Source organism: Schistocerca americana, chromosome 1 (assembly GCF_021461395.2).
Source record: "Schistocerca americana isolate TAMUIC-IGC-003095 chromosome 1, iqSchAmer2.1, whole genome shotgun sequence".
Taxonomy (NCBI): Eukaryota; Metazoa; Arthropoda; class Insecta; order Orthoptera; family Acrididae; genus Schistocerca; species Schistocerca americana.
In genome coordinates, this window is record NC_060119.1 from 1,026,907,624 (window position 1) to 1,026,915,602 (window position 7,979).

Genomic DNA, 7,979 nt, shown 5'->3' on the forward strand with positions numbered 1-7,979 from the left:
GCGTGGCGTGATTGAGTTAATCACTGGTAAATGCTCAAAGGCCCATACACCATAATATGTGACATGAACTTGATAAGTATGCCTGACTAAACGCGTTATTAACGGTCGTACACACAGACACACGGACAAATGAACAACAAAACGATCGTATTAAGGGTCCGTTTATGCAAACTGAGATACGGAACCCTAAAAATCATATAATGATATTTTTTACGCCGTGCTGGGCTAATATAAAGCTGAGTGCGACAGTTTTTTAAACACTACAATCAGCGGAGTTGAAATGTCCTGGTACCACTACGTCCAGGAATGCAAAAGACAATCAATGGAATCGTGATACGCAAATTGTCCAACAGAAAAATTCCAGACACACCCGGCTACCGCAAAATGTAGTGTGTTACCCGGGTTATACTTTTGGGTATCTTATAGCATAACACAGCTGTCAATTCAGAGCACTACAAGATGATGCCAACTAGTTGAACCCCGAATTTTCAGAATTAGACCAGAGAAGAAGAGAAATTTCAGCTTGCAATGTGATAACGCCAGGACCTGTAAAAGTTTTGCAACCTTGGAATTCACAGCCAAATTTGTCTGAAATCTCCTACCACTCTCCGCTGTACAGCCCTCATTTGTCACATTTAAATTACTACATGGAACGATGGATTTCCAAACTCCGATTCCGTCGGCAAAGCTGTGAGACAATGGCCTGTTTGAAGTTTTTAAGTGCGAGTCAAACAGGCTTTGTTGAATGTTGGTGAAGTTGCTTAACGAGAGATAGTATTTATGTATAAAAAACAATGTACGTAGGTGAAATCCCGCTCTGTGTTACTGCGCTTTCTCTATTTGTTGTAATTCCTACGTAATTGAATGGGAGCCATAAGTTTTGGTCCGGCTTCTTTCAGATATCATAATTGATACTGAATTTAACTAATGAAAGGAGAAAATATAAAAATGCAGTAAATGAAGCAGGCAAAAAGGAATACAAACGTCTCAAAAATGAGATCGACAGGAAGTGCAAATTGGCTAAGCAGAGATGTAGAGGCGTATATCACTAGGGGTAAGATAGATACTGCCTACAGGAAAATTAAGGAGACTTTTGGAGAAAAGAGAACCACTTGTATGAATATCAAGAGCTCGGATGGATCCCCGTTCTAATCAAAGAGGGAAATCAGAAAGGTGGAAGGAGTATATAGACAAGATCGATGTACTTAAGGCCAATATTATGGAAATGGAACAGGATGTAGATGAAGATGAAATGGGAGATATGATACTGCTTGAAGAGTTTGACAGAGCACTGGAAGACCTGAGTCGAAACAAGGCCCCGGGAATAGACAACATTCCATTAGAACTACTGATAGCCTTGGGAGAGCCAGTTCTGACAAAACTCTACCATCTGGTGAGCAAGATGTATGAGAAGGGCGAAATATCCTCAGATTTCAAGAAGAATATAATAATCCCAATCCCAAAGAAAGCAGGTGTAGACAGATGTGAAAATTACAGAACTATAAGTTTAATAAGCCACGGCTGCAAAATACTAACACGAATTCTTTACATACGAATGGAAAAACTGGTAGAAGCCGACCTCGGGGAAGATCAGTTTGGATTTCGTAGAAATACTGGAACACGTGAACCAATACTGTCCCTACGACTTATCTTAAAAAAATAGATTAAGGAAAGGCAAACCTATGTTTCTAGAATTTGTAGACTTAGAGAAATCTTTTGACAATGTTGACTGGAATACTCTCTTCCAAATTATGAAGGTGGCAGGGGTAATAAACCGGGAGCGAAAGGCTATTTACAATTTGTACAGAGACCAGATGACAGTTAAAAGAGTCGAGGGACATAAACGGGAAGCAGTGGTTGGGAAGGGAGTGAGACAGGGTTGTAGCCTCTCCCCGATGTTATTCAATCTGTATATTGAGCTAGCAATAAAGGAAACAAAAGAAAAATTCGAAGTAGGTATTAAAATCCATGGAGAAGAAATAAAAACTTTAAGGTTCGCCGATGACATTGTAATTCTGTCAGAGACAGCAAAGTACTTGGAAGAGCAGTTGAACGGAATGGACAGTTTCTTGAAAGGAGGATATAAGATGAACATCAACAAAAGCAAGACGAGGATAATGGAATATAGTCGAGTTAACTCGGGTGATGCTAAGTGAATAAGATTAGGGAATCAGACACTTAAATATAGTAAAGGTGTTTTGCTATTTGGGGAGCAAAATAGCTGATGATGGTCTAAGTAGAGAGGATATAAAATGCAGACTGGCAATGGCAAGGAAAGCGTTTCTGAAGTAGAGAAATTTGTTAACATCGAGTATAGATTTCAGTGTCAGGAAGTCTTTTCTGAAAATATTTGTATGGAGTGTAGCCATGTATGGAAGTGAAACGTGGACGATAAATACACTCCTAGAAATGGAAAAAAGAACACATTGACACCGGTGTGTCAGACCCACCATACTTGCTCCGGACAGTGCGAGAGGGCTGTACAAGCAATGATCACACGCACGGCACAGCGGACACACCAGGAACCGCGGTGTTGGCCGTCGAATGGCACTAGCTGCGCAGCATTTGTGCACCGCCGCCGTCAGTGTCAGCAAGTTTGCCGTGGCATACGGAGCTCCATCGCAGTCTTTAACACTGGTAGCATGCCGCGACAGCGTGGAAGTGAACCGTATGTGCAGTTGACGGACTTTGAGCGAGGGCGTATAGTGGGCATGCGGGAGGCCGGGTGGACGTACCGCCGAATTGCTCAACACGTGGGGCGTGAGGTCTCCGCAGTACATCGATGTTGTCGCCAGTGGTCGGCGGAAGGTGCACGTGCCCGTCGACCTGGGACCGGACCGCAGCGACGCACGGATGCACGCCAAGACCGTAGGATCCTACGCAGTGCCGTAGGGGACCGCACCGCCACTTCCCAGCAAATTAGGGACACTGTTGTTCCTGGGGTATCGGCGAGGACCATTCGCAACCGTCTCCATGAAGCTGGGCTACGGTCCCGCACACCGTTAGGCCGTCTTCCGCTCACGCCCCAACATCGTGCAGCCCACCTCCAGTGGTGTCGCGACGGGCGTGAATGGAGGGACGAATGGAGACGTGTCGTCTTCAGCGATAGAGTCGCTTCTGCCTTGGTGTCAATTATGGTCGTATGCGTGTTTGGTGCCGTGCAGGTGATCGCCACAATCAGGACTGCATACGACCGAGACACACAGGGCCAACACCCGGCATCATGGTGTGGGGAGCGATCTCCTACACTGGACGTACACCACTGGTGATCGTCGAGGGGACACTGAATAGTGCACGGTACATCCAAACCGTCATCGAACCCATCGTTCTACCATTCCTAGACCGGCAAGGGAACTTGCTGTTCCAACAGGACAATGCACGTCCGCATGTATCCCGGGCCACCCAACGTGCTCTAGAAGGTGTAAGTCAACTACCCTGGCCAGCAAGATCTCCGGATCTGTCCCCCATTGAGCATGTTTGGGACTGGATGAAGCGTCGTCTCACGCGGTCTGCACGTCCAGCACGAACCCTGGTCCAACTGAGGCGCCAGGTGGAAATGGCATGGCAAGCCATTCCACAGGACTACATCCAGCATCTCTACGATCGTCTCCATGGGAGAATAGCAGCCTGCATTGCTGCGAAAGGTGGATATACACTGTACTAGTGCCGACATTGTGCATGCTCTGTTGCCTGTGTCTATGTGCCTGTGGTTCTGTCAGTGTGATCGTGTGATGTATCTGACCCCAGGAATGTGTCAATAAAGTTTCCCCTTCCTGGGACAATGAATTCACGGTGTTCTTATTTCAATTTCCAGGAGTGTAGTTTAGACAAGAAGAGAATAGACGCTTTCGAAATGTGGTGCCACAGAAGAATGCAAAAGATGAGATGGGTAGATCTTATAACTAATTAGGAGGTGTTGACTAGAATTGGGGAGAAGAGAAATTTGTCGCACAACATGACTAGAAGAAGGGATCGGTTGGTAGGACGTATTCTGAGGCATCAAGGGATGACAAATTTAGTATTGGAGGACAGCGTGGAGGGTAAAAATCGTAGAGGGAGACCAAGAGATGAATACACTAAACAGATTCATAAGGATGTAGGTTGCAGTAGGTACTGGGAGATAAAGAGGCTTGCACAGGATAGAGTAGCATTGAGAGCTGCATCAGACCAGTCTCTGGACTGAAGACCTCAACAACAACAAACAGAACTCTCGGTGTGCAGAATTAATTAATTGAGATTTTCATATTAAAACTTTAATTTTCATTTTCGTAATATAAAATTCAGACAAAATTATTATTTGTGTCTTATGTCATTGTGTGAGTAAATGAGAGTGTGTGAGAGTGTCTATGTGGGACATACGTTAAAACTTTAATTTTCATTTTCGTAATATAAAATTCAGACAAAATGTGTCTTATGTCGTTGTGGGAGTAAATGAGAGTGAGTGAGAGTGTCTATGTGGGACATACGTTAGTTTTAAGATTAATATTATGTAATGCATTACGCAATCATAACATGGGAATGATGTTTGTATCCACATTGCTGATGACGTATGTCCAAGCATACTTGTTTTTGTAAGAAGGCTGCCAGAATAGTTATTTGTAGAGTAATGTTTTCCTAAAGTTATCTCAAGATTAATTTTCATTTAGTTTCAGTTAATAAACCCTATAGTAATAATTTGCTTGTCGAAGTGACGCAAATGAATCTGATGTAGTGATTGGCTCAGAAAAGTTTAGGCACGACTATGATCTTGAAAAACTGATCTGATTGGCTGTTTATTTGATCAACCAATCAGAGTCAAGACTTTCCCGCGCTCTATCAAGTAGTATATGCGCTGTGAGCAACTGCATTGAGAGAGTCGTGGACTAGCTTTTGAGACACGAAGGTCATTTTAAATGTGTCCGTCCGTAAAACGTGTAAGGTGGAGAAATGTTCGGTAATTAGCGTTCAGATGGATTTTTAATGGTAGCTTTTGTTGCTACGAACATTTTGTAAGAGTTTGAGAGTCGTGGGATATTTGGATCGGGAGATATACGCTTGTGACTTGTTGGACTTACAAAATTCGGCGTGGCGATGTTCTGTGTTCTACTACAGAATATATTCGGCGAGCAATCTTTGTGAAAGAAGTCCACTGAATGACTTACGTAAGACATTAACGTTATGTGTAGAAAGTGGCTGTATATTCGCGTGATTATTCTCGTAATGGACTTAGGAGAATTCTGGCTGCTTTATGTGTGACATAAACTGGGAAGTTATAATAGCACTTTTGCATACTAAATGTGGGCTGATGACACATGTTTATGCAAAGAAAATAAAACCTACTTTTACCAGATTTCCGAACTTTCAATGAAAATCAGAACTCCGTTTTCCAGCTGAAAATTTATTATGAGTATTTACAGGAACAATCATAACGAGGTTTAGGCGGCCTCAGTAATTCTAGATACTAGGTGCTGGTTTCATCAACGCTGCTTTTTCATCACCTTGTAAGTACGTTGCAGAGTGAAGGGACACTGAGCAGACGCCGATCTGAGGTAGGTGAATATCAATTTGCACCTTGCTTCAGAGACAGTGAAAGTCAAAGACACTAAAGTGTCACGTGAGGAATCGTGAGTTCAAAATTCCTCTCTACTGTACAATTTTAATTTCTATATTTGGTTCGAGTACATTCTACAAATGTCCACAAATGTCAAGAATCATTGTACTGGAATGTTCTGCAGCTGCATATATATTGTATGCGTTTTGGCCGGAGTCAGTTCACTCCGCGTTCTTGTATGCGCAAGTGTTGAATAAACCTTCGTTAAGTGAAGATAGTGTTCGTCATTCATCTAATTACAACTTCTTCTACGCGACAATAGGTTGTCCGATTCTTCACGGAAAGTTCTCTCTTGAAATTTCAGTAGTAAACCTCTCAGCGATGCGCAACGCTTCTGTTGTCACATCAGTGAATGGAGTTCATTGATAATCTCGGTAACATTCTCGTGTCAACTAAACTATCCCGTGACCAAACGCGTCGCTCTTTCTTGGAACTTCTCTATCAGTCCTATCTGGTAAAGATCCCATATTCCTTCATGGATGAGCTACATTTCCTTAAGATTCTTCCTAAGAATCACGGTCTGGCATCTACTTTTCCTACATTTTTTTTTGTGTGGTCATACCACTCAATGGCGCTCTCAGTAGTTACTCTTACATAATTTAAGGCAGAGACTGTTTCCAGCAGATTCCCACCAGTAGTGTAGGTGCACAGTAGTGACTTCCTTTTCCTACTTGCGCACAGTATGTGACATTTATTTACGTCCAGGTTAAACTGCCGGAAGATCTTCTGGTCAGTCTGCAAATCGATAGCGTCTTCTGGCGTTGCCACTTTGTTGTAGAGAACCGCATCATCTACGAACATTCTGAAAGAGCATTTGACACTTTGTCCTAGATTACTTATATACATTATAAACAGTAGCGGTCCTATGACACTTCCTTGGGGGGCACCTGAAATTATCTTTGCATCTGTCGATTCCGTTCCATTAAGAGCGACTTATTGAGTCCTGTCAGCAAGGAAGTTTGGAATCAAGTCGCATATTGTGTCCGATACTCGATAAGAGTCAAGAAACATGATATAAACCTGAACGTTGTTGTCTAAAGCACTATGGATCTGATGAAGAAACAGAGTGAGCTGAGTACCGCAAGACCTCTCTTTACGCAATCCATATCGACTGTTGCAAATGATACATTCGTTCTCCAAAAATGTCCTAATTCTTTAGCATAAAACGTGTTCTGTAATTGTGTGAATCTGTTCTGCGGACTCTCTTGCAATCGGGAATAGCCTGAGCTTCTTTCCAGTCGCAAGGTACCCTTCGTTGCTCCATCGGTCTACGATAAACTGCTGCTGCAATGGGAGCAAGCTCTTTCGCACAATCTTACAGGTATTTCATCTGATCCTAATGCCTCTCCGCTGCTAAGCGATTTTAGTTGGCAGGCCGCGGTGGACGTGCGGTTCTAGGCTCTTCAGTCTGTAACCGCGTGACCGCTACGGTCGCAGGTTCGAATCCTGCCTCGGGCATGGATGTGTGTGATGTCCTTAGGTTAGTTAGGTTTAGGTAGTTCTAAGTTCTAGGGGACCGATGACCACAGATGTTAAGTCCCATAGTGCTCAGAGCTATTTGAACCATTTTTTTTGACTGTAGTTGCTTCGTTTCTATTCGGCGATCAGATATCTCAGTATTTCGGCCTTCCTTCTGTTATCTTCCGTTTCGGTGCGAATACAGACTTTGAGTGAATTATTAGATTATTTCTAAGCGCTTATTGTTTTTAAATAATACCACATCATATTAGGGTTTTTACTCAGATCGGTTGACAAAATTTTACTTCGAAGGTCTTTGAACTCTTATTCCTAGGCTCATTTTCTTTCATTTTGTTGCCACTCTTAGAGCAACTGTAGAGGTTATACGCTGCGGACCTCACCCATTTTGCCAGCACGTCAGCACAGAGCCAACTCGGACCTCTGGCTGTTTACGGGCCTAGCCGGCACACGTGCAAAACCACCCAGAGGACCGCAACCCGCAACTCATGATACGGGCCCTGGTCCCATCATTTTGCAACTATCTCTTGAGTGGTGCTTCCGAAATACACCGCTATTTATACATCGGCAACTGTTAGCTGTCACAGCAGCCTCGCCCCGTGCTGCCACCGGATCCTGACTGCAGATTAATTCGCAGCAAGGCCCTACCGCACAGAACTAATCCCAAAATAATACTGCACCGTGCCATGTCGACACGTACCCAGTTCTGTAACATAGGGCGCTGTGCGGGCGAGAATTTCCCAGCCTTGAAGTGTTTACTGCGCTTCTGTTACTGTGTCGGAGATAAATTATTAGCTGTACTGGACTAAGTTTTATTTTTATTTTGGACCCGAGGGCGAACATTAACGTTCTCTATCGGTTTAAAGTTCTATGTTTCAAAAATTTATATCACGGACGTAATCGAGTAAAGGCA